General features: G+C 42.1%; 3 non-coding genes across 3 annotated transcripts; 2 read left to right on the top strand and 1 right to left on the bottom strand.

Moving 5' to 3' along the window:
* Positions 1 to 1,603: 1,603 nt before the first annotated feature.
* trnad-guc (transfer RNA aspartic acid (anticodon GUC)) lies at positions 1,604 to 1,675 on the bottom strand. Its single transcript has one exon. It is a non-coding gene; the product is annotated as a tRNA-Asp (tRNA).
* An 841-nt stretch (positions 1,676 to 2,516) lies between these two features.
* Positions 2,517 to 2,588, top strand: trnag-ucc (transfer RNA glycine (anticodon UCC)). Its single transcript has one exon. It is a non-coding gene; the product is annotated as a tRNA-Gly (tRNA).
* A 626-nt stretch (positions 2,589 to 3,214) lies between these two features.
* Positions 3,215 to 3,286, top strand: trnag-ucc (transfer RNA glycine (anticodon UCC)). Its single transcript has one exon. It is a non-coding gene; the product is annotated as a tRNA-Gly (tRNA).
* Positions 3,287 to 18,390: the final 15,104 nt, after the last annotated feature.

Raw genomic sequence — 18,390 nt, 5'->3', positions numbered from 1 at the left:
AGAAATTTTATAAATGATGAGACCAGGAAATCCCTGCAAACGGTAGGGGTTCCCAGCAGGATATTCCTGACTGTCCCATCTCAGTACGAGAAGGCTAGGCTTTTCCTGTTCTCATTGTTTTACCGGGTGAAGAGGCATGCTGAGCAAGTTTGAACACCTGCCATTTTATTACTGAGACCATTTGTCTTGGAGTTCTTATCTCAGTGCGAGAAGTCCTGCACCGTTCTGTTCTCATGTTTCAGCTCATTTACATGCTTTGTTCCTCACAATGTAATCCCTCCCCCTTGAAATGTATATAAACTACAATGTAAAGTTCCCTTAGTTAGACGATGTTGGAATGACTGCAGCTACCGACAAGCAATAAAGAACTTCTGCTTGGAAAACTTCCACCGTCTCCTGGTCTGAGCTTCTAACTTTTCTACAAATAAAAAGATCACTACATTGCCTGGTAGGTCAGGTCAATAAGTTCATGCAATTTTTTTAAGTGCCAGGTCCAAACAAAGAGAGTTTCAGTTCATCTGCACCTGCCAGCTGCTAAAGTATTGCGAAAATTCTTGCTGACCGCACAATACGGCTTCCAGCCTACATCCATCAGTCTTGCGTTGGTAGTATAGTGGTGAGCATAGCTGCCTTCCAAGCAGTTGACCTGGTTTTGATTCCCGGCCAACGCATCACTTTTGTAAATTAAAGACCTTGATTACGAGCATTCTTCCTATGGGTTCGATTTCTGGGTCTGTCCATTCTTGCTGTATGGGTTCGATCCCCGGCCAATGCATTGCATTTTTCTCAAGCTGTCTTTAAAACAGTCGTCCGGGGCCCCTTGCCAACTTTTCCTGTAACTTGTTTGCTGGAGCAAAACTTTTGTTAAGGTCTTTTGGCAGCAGTAAATGACTGTATCTCCCCGTCGGGGAATCGAACCACGGTCTTCCGCGTGACAGGCGGAGATACTTTCCACTATACTAACGAGGAGTTGCAGAGACAGGTAGTTGTCCCCGATCCGCGCGACTTCCAGGAACGGCGTAATGCGTCATTTTAGCTCAACGCTTCACAGAAGCCAGTGAATCCAAAAAAAAATCTAATACCGTTTAAATATGAAGTGTCTGTATAAAACGTGTTACATTATTAAATTAGAGACCTTGTTTTTTAATATGGTGCCTGGTAGGTCAGGTCAATAAGTTCATGCATTTATTTTAAGTGCCAGGTCCAAACAAAGAGAGTTTCAGTTCATCTGCACCTGCCAGCTGCTAATGTATTGCGAAAATTCTTGCTGACCGCGCAAGAGGGCTTCCAGCCTACATCCGACAGTCTTGCGTTGGTAGTATTGTGGTGAGCATAGCTGCCTTCCAAGCAGGTGACCGGGTTCGATTCCCGGCCAACGCATCACATTTGTAAATTAAAGACCTTGATTACGAGCATTCTTGCTTGGGTTCGATTCCTGGGTCTGTCCATTCTTGCTGTATGGGTTCGATTCCCGGCCAACGCATTGCATTTTTCTCAAGCTGTCTTTAAAACAGTCGTGCGGGCCCCTTGCCAACTTCCCTGTAACTTGTTTGCTGGAGCAAAACTTTTGTTAAGGTCTTTTGGCAGCAGTAAAGGACTGAATCTCCCCGTCGGGGAATCGAACCCCGGTCTTCCGCATGACAGGCGGAGATACATTCCACTATACTAACGAGGAGTTGCAGAGACAGGTAGTTGTATCCGATCAGCGCGGCTTCCAGGAACGGCGTCATGCGTAATTTTAGCTCAACGCTTCACAGAAGGCAGTGAATCCAAAAAATAATCTAATACAGTTTAAATATGAAGTGTCTGTATAAAACGTGTTACATTATTAAATTAGAGACCTTGTTTTTTAATATGGTGTTGTAGGATTACAAATTTTATTTAAATGTTTAATTTAGATTTCCAATACAATAGTATTTTATATTGAGAAATGATGAGACCAGGAAATCCCTGCAAACGGTAGGGGTTCCCAGCAGGATATTCCTGACTGTCCCATCTCAGTGCGAGAAGGCTAGGCTTTTCCTGTTCTCATTGTTTTACCGGGTGAAGAGGCATGCTGAGCAAGTTTGAACACCTGCCATTTTATTACTGAGACCATTTGTCTTGGAGTTCTTATCTCAGTGCGAGAAGTCCTGCACCGTTCTGTTCTCATGTTTCAGCTCATTTACATGCTTTGTTCCTCACAATGTAATCCCTCCCCCTTGAAATGTATATAAACTACAATGTAAAGTTCCCTTAGTTAGACGATGTTGGAATGACTGCAGCTACCGACAAGCAATAAAGAACTTCTGCTTGGAAAACGTCCACCATCTCCTGGTCTGAGCTTCTAACTTTTCTACAAAGAAAAAGATCACTACATTGCCTGGTAGGTCAGGTCAATAAGTTCATGCAATTTTTTTAAGTGCCAGGTCCAAACAAAGAGAGTTTCAGTTAATCTGCACCTGCCAGCTGCTAATGTATTGCGAAAATTCTTGCTGACCGCACAAGACGGCTTCCAGCCTACATCCAACAGTCTTGCGTTGGTGGTATAGTGGTGAGCATAGCTGTCTTCCAAGCAGTTGACCTGGGTTTGATTCCCGGCCAACGCATCACTTTTGTAAATTAAAGACCTTGATTACGAGCATTCTTGCTATGGGTTCGATTCCTGGGTCTGTCCATTCTTGCTGTATGGGTTCGATCCACGGCCAATGCATTGCATTTTTCTCAAGCTGTCTTTAAAACAGTCGTCCGGGGCCCCTTGCCAACTTCTCCTGTAACTTGTTTGCTGGAGCAAAACTTTTGTTAAGGTCTTTTGGCAGCAGTAAAGGACTGGATCTCCCCGTCGGGGAATCGAACCCAAGTCTCCGCGTGACAGGCGGAAATACTTTCCACTATACTAACAAGGAGTTGCAGAGACAGGTAGTTGTCCCTGATCAGCGCGGCTTGCAGGAACGGCGTCATGCGTCATTTTAGCTCAACGCTTCACAGAAGGCAGTGAATCCAAAAAAAAATCTAATACCGTTTAAATATGAAGTTTATGTATAAAACGTGTTACATTATTAAATTAGAGACCTTGTTTTTTAATATGGTGCCTGGTAGGTCAGGTCAATAAGTTCATGCATTTTTTTTAAGTGCCAGGTCCAAACAAAGAGAGTTTCAGTTCATCTGCACCTGCCAGCTGCTAAGATTCTTGCTGACCGCACAAAACGGCTTCCAGTCTACATACAACAGGCTTGCGTTGGTGGTATAGTGGTGAGCATAGCTGCCTTCCAAGCAGTTGACCCGGGTTCGATTCCCGGCCAATGCATTGTATTTTTCTCAAGCTGTCTTTAAAACAGTTGTCCGGGGCCCCTTGCGAACTTCTCCTGTAACTTGTTTGCTGGAGCAAAACTTTTGTTAAGGTCTTTTGGCAGCAGTAAAGGACTGGATCTCCCCGTCGGGGAATTGAACCCCAGTCTCCGCGTGACAGGCGGAGATACTTTCCACTTTCCATAAGGAGTTGCAGAGACAGGTTGTTGTATCCGATCAGCGCAGCTTCCAGGAACGGCGTCATGCGTCATTTTAGCTCAACGCTTCACAGAAGCCAGTGAATGCAAAAAATAATCTAATACAGTTTAAATATGAAGTGTCTGTATAAAACGTGTTACATTATTAAATTAGAGACCTTGTTTTTTAATATGGTGCCTGGTAGGTCAGGTCAATAAGTTCATGCAATTTTTTTAAGTGCCAGGTCCAAACAAAGAGAGTTTCAGTCCATCTGCACCTGCCAGCTGCTAATGTATTGCGAAAATTCTTGCTGACCGCAGAACAGGGCTTCCAGTCTACATCCAACAGTCTTCAATAGTGGTGAGCATAGCTGCCTTCCACGCGGGGGCCAGTCGCATGTAGGTGTAGAGCGTTGCTAGCCAATAAGAACGCAGGAAATCCCAGGGAGGGCCAGTCGCATGTAGGTGTAGAGCGTTGCTAGCCAATAAGAACGCAGGAAATTCCAGGGAGGCGGGCCTGAAAAAATACACGAAATTACAGGTTCGAGTCTCGTCTCGACCACAACTACCATAAAGTGTATCTAGATTAAAAAATGATTAGAAACTCATGTTAAGTACGATTTACATATAATAAACTAACTTTGTGCACAAAAATAGAATAAAACGTGTAAGATTTGTTGTTGTGTAGAATGTACAAAATGTGCAACTACCTTAATAAACATTTACATTATAATAGGGTTTAGTTTTCTTTAATATAGAAAATATTTGAATGTGAATAATTGTAAAGAACATTTTGATAATGTTTTAGACCTTTACATTTTACATTGAGATATTTACATTATATTTGTTTAACTATGTACAGAAATCCAATATATATATGAAATATAACCAGTAAACACCAAATAGTAAGTTTCTCGTTTTATTTATTGTACAGAAATATACATATTATTATGTAAAACTGAAAAAGGTAATGTATTAAATACTTATAGATTAAACAACAATAACATTAATAATAATAATAATAAAATATAAAGCTGTGGAGAACATAGGAAAAAAACAAGATTTTTTTAAATCAAATAATTATGTAGTGTTTAATGACAACAGTTATTAACATTTAGTGTTTACACATCTGAGCAAGATAAAATAATGCAAGTCAATAAAATATACATATATGCATAACATTGTGCAAGGAATGTCTTTGAGCTATAAACAGTATTTGAGGTCTGGGCATGTCATTTGTCAGTGAAGTCATTTTTTCTTTTCCTCAATCCACCTCTGCTTCTCAGCCTCATAGAATGGAGACTGCTGAAAGTCTTTCCATGAAATTTCATTCCCTTAGCCTGATAAAGGGAAAACACTTTAGCAGGACAGTAAATGTATTTGCCTGCCACTCCAGGGAAACCAGTGTGAATATGAGGACTGTTGGGTCCTTGTTTCAGTGGCAGGTGGCAGAATCTGCACAGACGACCAGTAGGATGCTCCATTACTGACTTTCTCTTGCTTCTCTCCTCAATCACCCTCCTATTTTCTGCCCCTCTCTGCTTCGAGGACTCCAGTTCTCGCTGAAAAAAAGGAGTGTCTGCAAAGTCTTCAAAGGGCATTCTGGGGTTGGTCAGGCCCTCTGCGGAATATGTGTCAAAAACTTTCTTGGAGCAGTAGAAGTATTTAACATCACCACCTTGATAAAAGAAATGTATTGAGGTGCCATCACCCATGTATCGAGAATTAGGCTGACCACAGGCTAAACAGGATCCAGTGTGCTTTTTTTGCAGCATATGCTGTTGTTGTTGCTGCTGAACTGCCTGCTGCTTCTCTATGATGTCCTTCACCATCTTCTCAAGCGCTGCCTGGTCCAGAAAGACAGTCTCAGGAACACTCTTTGCGGGAGGATTGACTGGGGCAGGTGGCAGTACTGTCACTGGGACACTGATGGTTTCACTGCCTGAGTGAAGAAGCTGCCATAACTGCTGTGTCTCCAGGAGCTTTTCTGGGCTGGTGTTGAGTGAAGCATTAGTGTTCTTTTTTTTAGCAAGGTTTTTTATGTACCTGCTCATGTGCTGCTTTGTGGTTGAGTGCAAAAGGCTGTTTGGGTCAGTGCAGGCACTCTGTACCATAGCAGCATATTCACCATCCACCTTTGTCAGGAGGTCCTTGCTCCCGTGGTGCTTGGCCAGCAAACCATCAATGGCATTTCTCATTGGATCTGTCCATCTGTTATGGTCCAACACAAAGACTCGACCGCCTGTCTTAATGGGTCCAGTCCGAGCAGCACAGGGAGAAGCAGTTAAAGGCAGTGGTGGTGTGCTTGGGAGTTCTAAAAGAGATTCACAAAATTATTAAACGAAGTATTTGTTTTGTGTGCATAGATTAGGCAAACAGATTACACACATTGGTGCCTGTATGAATAATATAATTACCTGCATCTAAAAGAAACTCCTCAGATGTTTGTTCCTTCACTGTCACAGCACTCGGAGTAGAAAAACATTGAAAATGAGAGTCTGTGGGGTGGCCTCTGGTTCAGGAGCAAGAGGGGTCTTGTTGGGGAAGATGTTGTTGGGATCCTTTGCAAGATGGAAATGGTGAAGTACTTCTTCCACTCTTTGGACCAGCTCTCTAGGATGTGGCACTTTTGTCCTGCAGTGCGCTCTGATGTGCTGCTTTGTGGGATTAGCAGGCTCAATTCCACAGAACTTGTATGCGTTCCTCAGTTTCTCCAGGTCACTCTGATCTACTACGGCAGAAGAGAGGAACTGGCAGAACGAGCTATACAGAGGATGGTGCTCCGAAACACATTCCCTGGTGAATCGCCGCATACAGTGAAACAAGTCTAGTTTAACCACCATGTCCTCATTGTACTTCTGGCAAGCGGCATTTACATTCTTGAGGTTTTCTGATGTAACCTCTGCCACAGTAGCTTCAGTGGTCCTCCAAGCTTCCCACTGCTGGTGCTCATACGGTCCTGGTTCTGCTGCTCTGTGCTTCACTGAAACCTGGCTGAGTGAAGCCATACCGGACAACGCAATACATCTGCCGGGCTTCCAGCTGTTCAGAGCGGATCGCATCGCGGAGCTAACGGGGAAAACAAGAGGTGGTGGATTGTGTTTCTACATTAACGAAAGTTGGTGTTCAGATGTAACAACACTGAAGAAGATGTGCTCTCCTAATTTAGAGGCACATTTCATAAACTGTAAACCTTTCTACTCGCCTCGGGAGTTTTCCTCTTTCATTCTCGTGAATGTTTACATCCCTCCAGACGCGTGTGTGAGCGCGGCGCTACAACAGCTGGCTGAACAAATAGCTGAAACAGAACAAAGGTATCCTGACTCTCTTTTAATCATTCTTGGGGATTTTAACAAAGCAAATCTTTCCCGTGAACTACCAAAATACAGACAGCACGTTACATGTCCCACCAGAGACAGTAATATACTGGACCACTGTTACACCACAATAAGGAATGCGTATCACTCCGTCTCACGGGCAGCTTTGGGGCTCTCTGATCACTGTTTGGTTCATCTCATACCGACCTACAGGCAGAAACTGAAGTCAGCTAAACCTGTAATAAGGACTGTAAAAAGATGGACTAATGAAGCAGAGCAGAATCTACAGGCCTGCTTTGATTGCACTGATTGGACTGTTTTTGAAGCTGCTACCAACGATCTGGATGAGCTCACAGATACTGTAACATCATATATAAGTTTCTGTGAGGATACATGCATTCCTACCAGGACATTCTTATCATTCACTAATGATAAACCATGGTTTACTGGGAAACTCAAACACCTTCGTCATGCCAAAGAGGATGCCTACAGAAGTGGGGATAAAATCTTGTATAACAAGGCCAGAAACAGACTGACAAAGGAGATCAGAGTTTCTAAAAGAAGCTACTCTGAAAAACTGAAAAACCAGTTTTCATCCAATGACCCATCATCAGTCTGGAATGGCCTGAGGAACATCACCAACTACAAGTCACCATCCCCCCGATCTGTGGACAATCAACACCTGGCTGACGATTTAAATTCATTTTATTGCAGGTTTGAAAAGCCCTCATTCTCACCACACACTGACTCTAACCTGCACTTCACACATTCACCATCACCTCCTGCAATCCCACTCCCCCCTCCTGCCATCCAACCTGAGCTTAAGGTCTGTGTGGAGGACGTGAGCCGAGTCTTCAAAAGACAGAAGACTAGGAAAGCCTCAGGCCCAGACGGCATCTCATCTGCTTGTTTAAAAGCCTGTGCTGACCAACTGGCCCCGGTCTTCACGCAGATCTTCAATAGATCATTGGAGCAGTGTGAAGTTCCCTGCTGCTTCAAACGCTCCACTATCATTCCTGTCCCCAAAAAAACCAAAATCACTGGACTTAATGACTACAGACCTGTCGCTCTCACGTCTGTGGTCATGAAGTCGTTTGAAAGACTGGTGTTGGCCCACCTGAAGGACATCACTGGACCCCTGCTGGATCCCTTTCAGTTTGCTTACAGAGCAAACAGGTCTGTGGATGATGCAGTCAACATGGGACTGCATTATATCCTGCAACATCTCGACAGACCAGGGACTTATGCAAGAATCCTCTTTGTGGACTTCAGTTCGGCCTTCAATACCATCATGCCTGGTCTTCTCACAGCCAAACTGACCCAGCTCTCCTTACCACCCTCGATCTGTCAGTGGATCTCCAGCTTCCTGACGGACCGGCAGCAGCGAGTGAGACTGGGGAAACACACATCCAGGACTCTCACCACCAGCACTGGTGCCCCCCAAGGGTGCGTTCTCTCCCCACTGCTCTTCTCCCTCTACACTAATGACTGCACTTCTAAAGACCCCTCTGTCAAGCTCCTGAAATTTGCAGACGACACCACTGTCATCGGTCTCATCCAGAACGGTGACGAGTCTGCTTACAGACTGGAGGTTGAACAGCTGGCTGTCTGGTGCAGTTATAACAACCTTGAGCTGAACACGCTCAAAACAGTGGAGATGATCGTGGACTTCAGGAGGAACAGCTCAGCACTCCCCCCACTCACCATCATGAACAGCACTGTGGAAGCAGTGGAGTCATTCAGGTTCCTGGGCACTACCATCTCTCAGGACCTGAAGTGGGACAATCACATTGACTCCATTGTGAAAAAAGCCCAGCAGAGACTGTACTTCCTTCGCCAGCTGAGGAAGTTCAACCTGCCACAGGAGCTGCTGATTCAGTTCTACTCAGCCGTTATTGAGTCCGTTTTATGCACTTCCATCACTGTCTGGTTTGGTTCAGCTACCAAATCAGACATCAGGAGACTACAACGGACAGTCCGGACTGCGGAGAGGATTATTGGTGCCCCCCTGCCATCCCTCCAGGACCTGTACTCTTCCAGAGTGAGGAAGAGAGCAGGTAAAATCATCACAGACTCCACTCACCCTGGACACCTCCTGTTTGAACTGTTACCGTCAAGACGGCGAATTAGATCACTGGCCACAAGAACATCTCGGCACAGGAACAGTTTCTTCCCACTGGCCATTTCCCTCCTGAACAGTTAACATACTCACAAGGCATATGCCTTTAAGTGCAATACTCCCACTGTTTAGTGCAATATCCTACAACTCAGGTGATACTCATATGTAGATTTTTTTTATTTATAATATTCAAAACACTGTAAATATGTTCATAGTTCATAATCTGTAAATCTGAAAATGTCTATTCTGACTAAACCCAACTGTGATACTCTTATTCTCATATATTTATATTTTTATTTTTTATTCTTATAATTTGTAGTATTATGTTTCTTGTTGTATTTGTATATGTCCACTGGAAGCCTCAGTACCAAACAAATTCCTTGTGTGTGCAAGCACACTTGGCAATAAAAGCTCTTTCTGATTCTGATTCTGATTCTGATCACTCTGAAAGCAGCACAGCAGTCCCTAAGTACATAAAAGGGAAATACATTTTAATTTTAATGTATTCATTACCTTTGCTTACACATCTTGATGTGATGTGTGATGAGATGTGATTATTCTTACCTGTCCACCCACTGGTACTTGGCCTTGGGTATGCTAGCAGCACTGTAGCGATTGGCCATCCCACAGTACATTGACCTCAAGGATTGCTCACTCTCAGACTGCAGCATCACCCAGGACAGGATCATCCAGTTCTCGTTCATCACAGGGTAGGATGACATTGTGCCAGATGAGAGGGTCACTTTTCTAGCAACTTTGCGTGTGTGATCTGATCTGAACACCTGTCCAAAAGTCCCTTGAAGGAGCTGAGTGAGAGCTGCCTCTTGCCGGTGATATTCCTGAAGCAGGCACTCCACCAGATAATGTGCAGACACAGACACCCCATGCCACCCATCAGTATCTTCGTAACCCCCAAACGAAGCAGGTGTGTCATCCTTCCTCAATGCTCCTGTGATGGTTTTCTGGCCATACAGCCCTGCTTCAGCATCCCTGACGTTCTGCACAATGAGAAGGTATGCAAGGTGGGCTCTTTCAAACTTAAGGTGAAGCACCTCAGACAGCTGGTTGGCCTTGTCATTAGGGGATTTTCCAGAGCACCTCAGTTCATCCATCACAGTTTTACAGATTGCCTTCTTATGAGTGAGGAAGGTTGGCAAGATGTTTCTGAATCGCTGTGGTAGCATGTCCTCCCACTGAGGTTTATCAGCGAACCAGTATTTTTTACATGCCTTACAGCACAGACGTGAAGCAAGGATGTAATATTGCCCACTAGTGCCAAGGATCACTCGGGGTCTTCCCACACCTGAGGACACAACATGAGGATTTGGACAGCTGTAGAGTCAGGGCAGGATGTAGTTGTTTCTAAGCCTTTCATTTATACTGTGCTCAGGTTTCCAAATGAAAAAGGGATGGAGCTGGAAGTACTTTGGTGACGGAAGGCCCATGTTTGTCTCTATAAGCTCAGGCTGAGGTGGATAGCGCCACAAGGAGACCATATTCATTAGGTGTCTTACTGGGTGTGATCCTGGCCAGAGCCCCATGGACTCCATCTCTGTTTTCATCCAAATTCTTTGATGAAGAGAGCAGTTCCAGTGGCTAATATCTTGCAAGTAGCTAGTAACAGGTGCTTCCGTCTGTGCAGACGTCATTGATGCAGGAGCTGTAGGTGCTGATTGTGCTGCAGGAGGTGGTACAGAGCCATCAGTCTGTGAAGAAGGTCTACACACAGGAGCTGGTGGATTGGGAGAACTAGAGACTGCATGTGATGGTGGTGAAGGCTGTGGCAGAACTGCACGGAACACAAAGCAAAGGAAATAAATGCATATATATATATATATATATATATATATATATATATATATATATATATATATATATATATATGCGTGTATAACACATTTAATGCTCGTGTGTTTAACTGTCTTTACTTTTTTTGTTCAAGTAGCTGGGAACAGGGGTTTCAGTCAGTGCAGACGGCATTGGTGCAGGTGTAGGTGCTGATTGTGCTGCTTGAGGTGGTATAAAGCCTTCACCCTGTGAAGAAGGCCTACACACAGGAGCTGATGTTGATGGAGGCTGCGGCAGAGCTGCAAGGAAAAGCACAGGGAGGAAATTAAAAACATATTAAAACACTGAATGTACATGATATGTATTTGATTGTCTTGACTACATTAAATGACTAATCATTATTTATTATTTTATTCTATGTATTTTGTTATTTATTCTAGTAATGCACATTCTGATAATGTTCAAATGTCTGTAAGTAAACAGTCCACTTTTTCACAACAAATAAAAACAGTTTAAATAGCATGCATACAATTCATGAAGTGCACTCACCCTCACCACTGGTATATTCAAACCTTAACAGTAGTTAGAACAAAATAACATGTTTTTTAGAACAGGCAAGAACAGTGCCAAAACAACAAATAAGATAATTAAAAAACAGAAATGTAAGATAAGTCTGTATGTAACCGAATAAGCCTCCAAAACTGATGTGTAAAGTAACCTGTTGTAGATAAGACTGTGGATCCTGTGGCTGCAGATGATCCTAAAAATTAAGCATTATAATTTGAATGGTTTCTCTCCAGTATGTACAATTTTATACCAATTTTATAAGAATTTGACATGGGTATATATAACACACATGACACGATACTTGATTTACTTACTCAGCTGTGTGAGATATTTTGTTGGAGAAATACTCAGCATCATCCTCTCCAGTTCTTCATCCTCCTCCATTACTATAAAATATGACAAATGCATCAGTAGCTAGGCAGGCTTTAAGAATCAATATAAGCAAACTTGCATGAATTTTATAAACTCACCAGGCTGATCAGAGTCAGTAATGGAAGGAACAGGTGGTCTTGCAGCGGAAGCTGATGGTGAGGGCATCGGAGGAGTGTTTTTGGTCATCTGTTTTTGCTGCTGTTTTAAAAGATACTGCTGCAAATTGTACATTTTGCTGCCTGGCACACACTTCTGCCTCATTATAAAGAAAGCATATCCGTCTGCCCTGGTATCCCAAATCTTCCTCCAAGTGTCTTGTGCTCTGGATCCAAATCCAACAGTATTGTCATCCTCTGTCAAAAAAGGCACTGCGTCTGGCCTTTGAGACAGATACTGTTTAAGATCTTCAATTTCCTTGAAGCTTCTTGAATACTCAAGAAAGGAAATGAGGCTATCCTTGCATGGACCCTCTGGGTTGAACTGCCCAGCCTGTTCTTCTTCCTCAACCTTATCGGACAGGTACAAAGCATAACTGCCATCATTCTCTAATAACCACTTGAAAGACTTGCCCTTGTACTTGCCGAACTGAAGAATGCATTCTCCCAACACCTCTTGCTTGTCAGAGACATCCCCTCCTCTATGTAACACAACAGAACGGGCATTCAACTTGACCAGATCTTCTCTTTGAGGTGTTGACTTGTCCTGCAGTGAAGGGTTGTCTTTAATTCTTTTTGCCTCTTCTGATGGGTCCCGGCGTAAATGGCCCGACGGGCCTTTCCTGAAAGACACTTTGACTTTCCCTGGGAAGAACACTGTTTTCTTCATGATGCTGTTCTGAAATCAGAATGTATTCATTGGTGTCTCAGCATAAGCATTTAAATACTTACAGTAACAAAATGAAATAAGACAGTTAATACTAAAGCATCAGTGATATATATAAAAGAGTTATTTTACAATGCTATAATATTCCATAATATTACTGTTTCTTAACTGAATAAATGCAGCCTTAGAGCACGTACTGTTTATTTGCATTATTTAATATTCATTATTTAAATTGCTTTAAAAATGTATATATGTATATATAAAAAGTTAACAAGTTAACTAATTAAAAATGTTAAATTATACCATTAAATTGTACACATATATATATTTGTTTGTAATTTAAATGTAATATATGTGTGTGTCTGATATTAATTACATTATAGGAGGACCAAACCCGCAGAAATTAAATTAATAAATAAACATGTAAACAAATAAAAAGGTAAATTTGATAATAGGAAAATAAATAAAGGAATAAACGACTTGATAAAATAAATATGATTTATTCTTTATCAAACTAATTTTTGTATTATTTCCCTTAATTTATTTTCTGCTTTTATTTATTTGTTAATTAATATTTATATTTGGTAAGCAAGACCAACCAACCTAATTATCATGCACATCAAAAAAATATAAGAATAGATATAAAAATAAAGAAATAAAAATAAAAATAAATAAAGATTAAAATAAATAAATCTGGAAATAAATACATATTGGATTAAATAAATATACAAATAAATGAATACATAAATAAATATAAGAATAAATGGAACAAACAAATAAATAAAATAATAAATAAATACAATTAAAAATTATACAAATACATTAAAATATAAAAGCAAAAAATTATAAATTAGGGGAAAAATATACAAAAATACATTTTATTAAAATGAATCATATTTATTTTATCAAGTCGTTTATTCCTTTATTTATTTTCCTATTATCACATTTATTTATCTATCTATTTATTCATTTATTTATTCATTCATTTTTAATTGCAAGTTTGGTCCTCCATACTACTGCACATTACATCTTACTGCACTGTTAACATATATTTTAAGCATAGTGAGAGATTAGGATGAAACATTCACCTTTACAAACAAAGATACTCTTATAAAATAACAGCTGTATTCACAACGAGGAGTTTACTGTTTCTTATCGTCACAATCCATTCAACACGATAACAATACGATTACATGACAATATACATGCAATTTAAATTATAAAATATTTGAATAATAATGTATATGCGGTCACCTGAGGGAAAATCTGTCTGCAGGTAGTTTAGACAGCAACAAAACAAAACAAGTTTGCTGACAAGTCGGTAAACAAATATCTCTCCGTTCGTAAAACGGGTCTCCCCTCCTCCTCTGCGAATGACTGACAGATGACACTATGCTATTTAAACTCCCCGCCACGGAAAAGCGGAACAGCGCCAGGAAGTCTACGTGTGGCCAAAGGTATATTGCATCCGTAGTGTTAAGCACTACCATAGAGAATGAATGGGAAAAGTTAAGGGAAGTTAAGCTTAACCATTTTCGACTCCCGCCGCGAAAGGTCCTCAGTTCAAAACTGGCCGGAAACAAGTGGAGGCATTTTAAATATAAATGCTGCAATTCGCTACAAACCCTTACTTTTGAGACAGTTGAAGGCCATCGTACCAAGGAGCTGTAGGCAGACTGTTCGCCTCACACGCGAAGATTCGAAACTGGGCGGAAACTGTGGGTGGTTTTTGTAAAAATTTCATATGCGATTTTCTGTTGAGCAGGTCAGTACACTTGCAGCGATGTTTGTCTATAGTTTAATTTGCTTTTGAACAAGCGTGCCCTAGAAGAGGTGGGACTGACATACAAGTCAAGTTTCCGTAGTGTAGTGGTTATCATGTTCGCTTTATACGCGAAAAGTTCTCAGTTCAAAACCCGGCGGAAACAAATGGAGGCATTTTAAATATAAATGCTGCAATTCGCTACAAAACCCTTACTTTTGAGACAGATGAAGGCCATCGTACCAAAGAGCTGTAGGTAGACTGCCATGCCGAATGACCTCTATACTGTTGTTTGTGGAATTTACAGACTGTCACACTGCTTGCAGGGCAGATTATGGGAAGGAGCCATCTTCTAAAAATACTATACTATACTACTATACTATACCTCGACTATACTAACGAGGAGTTGTAGAGACCGGTAGATGTACCTGATCAGCGCGACTTCCAGGAACGGCGTCATGTGTCAAATATGAAGTGTCTGTATAAAACGTGTTACATTATTAAATTAGAGACCTTGTTTTTTAATATGGAGCCTGGTAGGTCAAGTCAATAAGTTCATGCAATTTTTTTTAAGTGCCAGGTCCAAACAAAGAGAGTTTCAGTTCATCTGCACCTGCCAGCTGCTAATGTATTGCAAAATTTCTTTGCTGACCGCACAACAGGGCTTCCAGCCTACATCCAACAGTCTTGCGTTGGTGGTATAGTGGTGAGCATAGCTGCCTTCCAAGCAGTTGTCCTGGGTTCGATTACCTGCCAACGCATTGCATTTTGCTCAAGCTGTCGTTAAAACAGTTGTCTGGGGACCCTGGCCAGCTCCTCCTGTAACTCGTTTGCTGCAGCAAAACTTTTGTACTGGTCTTTTGGCAGCAGTAAAGGACTGGATCTCCCCGTCGGGGAATCGAACCCCGGTCTTACGCTTGACAGGCGGAGATACTTTCCCATATACTAACAAGGAGTTGCAGAGACAGGTTGTCACCCCCGATCAGCGCGACTACAGCTCGCTACAAACAGCCTTCCCATTTCCAGGAACAGCGTGATATTAGCTCAACGCTTCACAGAAGCCAGTGAATCCAAAAAAAATAATCTAATACCATTTAAATATGAAGTGTCTGTATAAAAAGTCTCACATTTTTAAATTAAATACCTTGATTATGAGAATTCTTCCTGTATGGGTTCAATTCCTGGGTCTGTCCATTCTTGCTGTATGGGTTCGATTCCCGCCCAACGAATTGCATTTTTCTCAAGCTGTCTTTAGAACAGTCGTCCGGGCCCCTTGCCAACTTCTCCTGTAACTTGTTTGATGGAGCAAAACTTTTGTTAATGTCTTTTGGCAGCAGTAAAGAACTGGATCTCTCCATCAGGGAATCGAACCCCAGACTATAGCGTGACAGGCGGAGATACTTTCCACTATACTAAAGAGGAGTTGCAGAGACAGGTAGTTGTCCCCGAACAGCGCGATTTCCAGGAACAGCGTCATGCATCATTTTAACTCAACGCTTCACAGAAGCCAGTGAATCCAAAAAATAATCTAATACCATTTAAATATGAAGTGTCTGTATAAAACATGTTACATTATTATATTAGAGACCTCTTTTTTAAAATGGTGCCTGGTAGGTCAGGTCAATAAGTTCATGCAATTTTTTTAAGCCTACACCCAATGGTCTTGCGTTGGTGGTATAGTGGTGAGAATATCTGCCTTCTAAGCATTTGACCCGGGTTCGATTCCTGGCTAACACGTTGCATTTTGCTCAAGCTGTCATTAAAACAGTTGTCTGGGGACCCTGGCCAGCTCCTCCTGTAACTTGTTTGCTGGAGCAAAACTTTTGTACCGGTCTTTTGGCAGCAGTAAAGGACTGGATCTCCCAAGTGGAGGCACTTTAGACATAAATGCTGCAATTCGCTACAAAACCCTTACTTTTGAGACAGGTGAAGGCCATCGTACCAAGGAGCTGTAGGCAGACTGCCATGCCGAATGACCTCATCAATAGGTTTCTGTAGTGTAGTGTTCGTCACGTTCGCCTAAGGTCCTTGGTTCGAAACTGAGCAGAAACAGCAGTTGTCTTCTGACAGAAGATTTAAACTGTTTGCCACGCTAGGTGGGTGTAGCGCTCATTTCCTTTATACGCTTTTTAAAAAGCGTGCACCTAATGATTTATGTCTGAATCCTGAAGATGTGTTTCCATAGTGTAATGGTTATCACGTTCCCCTTACACGCAGAAGGTCCCCAGTTCGAAACTGGGTGGAAACTATGGGTGGTTTTTGCAAAAATATCGTATGTGATTTTCTGTTGAGCAGGTCTGTACACTTGCAGGGATGTTTGTGGTTTAATCTCTTTAGAAAAGGACAAAAATAAAACAAATGACCTTTGAGGTTTCCTGTACAGTAATAAAACATGTTTGGTCTGCCAACAAAATTAGCAGCTTTTTGCCATGTTAAAAACACTGGGCAGTCTATAGTTTCAGTCGCTTTTGAACAAGCGTACCCTAGAAGCGTAGGGACTGACGTCCAAATCAAGTTTCTGTAATGTAGTGGTTATCACGTTCGCTTTACACGCGAAAGGTCCTCAGTTCAAAACTGTCCGGAAACAAGTGGATGCATTTTAAATATAAATGCTGCAATTCGCTACAACACCTTTACTTTTGAGACAGGTGAAGGCCATCGTACCAAGGAGCTGTAGGCAGACTGCCATGCCGAATAACCTCTGTTCTGTTGTTTGTGGAATTTACAGACTGTCACACTGCTTGCAGAGCAGATTATGGGAAGGAGCCATCTTCTAAAAAGCACATGTCTCACATCAATAGGTTTCTGTAGTGTAGTGGTCATCACGTTCGCCTAACACGCAAAAGGTCCTCGGTTCGCAACCGAGCAGAAACAGTGGTTGGATTCTGACCGAAAATTTAAACTGTTTACCACGCTAGGTGGGTGCAGCGCTCATTTCCTTTATATGCTTTTTAACAAGCGTGCACCTAAAGATTTATGTCTGCAACATGAAGACTGTTTCCGTAGTGTAGTGTTTATCACGTTTGCCTCACACATGAAAGGTCCCCAGTTCGAAACTGGGCGGAAACTGTGGGTGGTTTTTGCAAAAATTTCGTATGTGATTTTCTGTTGAGCAGGTTGGTACACCTGCAGGAATGTTTGTGGTTTAATCTCTTTAGAAAAGGACAAAAATAAAACAAATGACCATTGAGGTTTCCTGTGTTTCGCTGTAATCCTGCAATTCGCTACAAAACCCTTACTTTTGAGACAGGTCAAGGCCATCGTACCAAGGAGCTGTAGGCAGACTGCCATGCTGAATGACCTCTGTTCTGTTGTTTGTGGAATTTACAGACTGTCACACTGCTTGCAGGGCAGATTATGGGAAGCAGCCATCTTCTAAAAAGCACATGCGTCTCATCAATAGGTTTCCGTAGTGTAGTGGATAACACGTTTGCTTTACAATTTTTCTGAAATGTCAGGACTTGAAATTCCAAGTGCCATAGAATCCCATACATTGCACTAAAGTGTTACTTTAAAGGTCATGTACTGCAGGTCAGTGTTACTTTAATGTTTGGTTAATTCTAGCATGAACTGAATTGCAGTGCTTTGTCAACATTACTGCATTTCTGGATAAACTTGCCAGAGGGTTAAAGACTCTAGCTTGAGCCCGCAGCCAAAGGTTAGGTTTGTCAGAAGTGGGATTCAAACCCACGCCTCCAATGGAGACTGCGGCCTGAACGCCAGCTGCCGAAGGATAGTCCGTCAAAATGGGGATAATGTTGAACGCCACAGCCAATCACGTCGACGCGCTATAACATTTGCAGCCAATTAGAGAGCGCCATTCTTGACATTATAAAATTTTCAGCCAATCAGAGGGGGCCATTCTTGACTTTTTCCTTAACATTTTCGACATTTGACCAATCAGAGTACAAGGAAATGTTGATGGCACGTTTACGCTTAACACCGCTAGGAGGCAGAGCCGGCGGCAGAAACAAATCAATGGACGGGCATTTAATATTCTTGGGGGGGCCTAATTATGACAAACAAATAAATTGTGGGGGGGGGTGCTTACATGCGCTTCATGCACGCAAGGTCTCGCGCTCTCTACCTCTCTGCCGTGCGCGCTGTTTGAACGTATATTCACGTAGACTTTCGAAAACCGGGACATATTCTTCGTAGCCTTTCGAAAACCGGGACATA

This window comes from Siphateles boraxobius, unplaced genomic scaffold (assembly GCF_051911475.1).
Source record: "Siphateles boraxobius isolate OS27281-9 unplaced genomic scaffold, OSU_SipBor_1 51, whole genome shotgun sequence".
NCBI classification, from domain to species: domain Eukaryota; kingdom Metazoa; phylum Chordata; class Actinopteri; order Cypriniformes; family Leuciscidae; genus Siphateles; species Siphateles boraxobius.
This window is presented reverse-complemented; position numbering and strand designations above follow the sequence as displayed.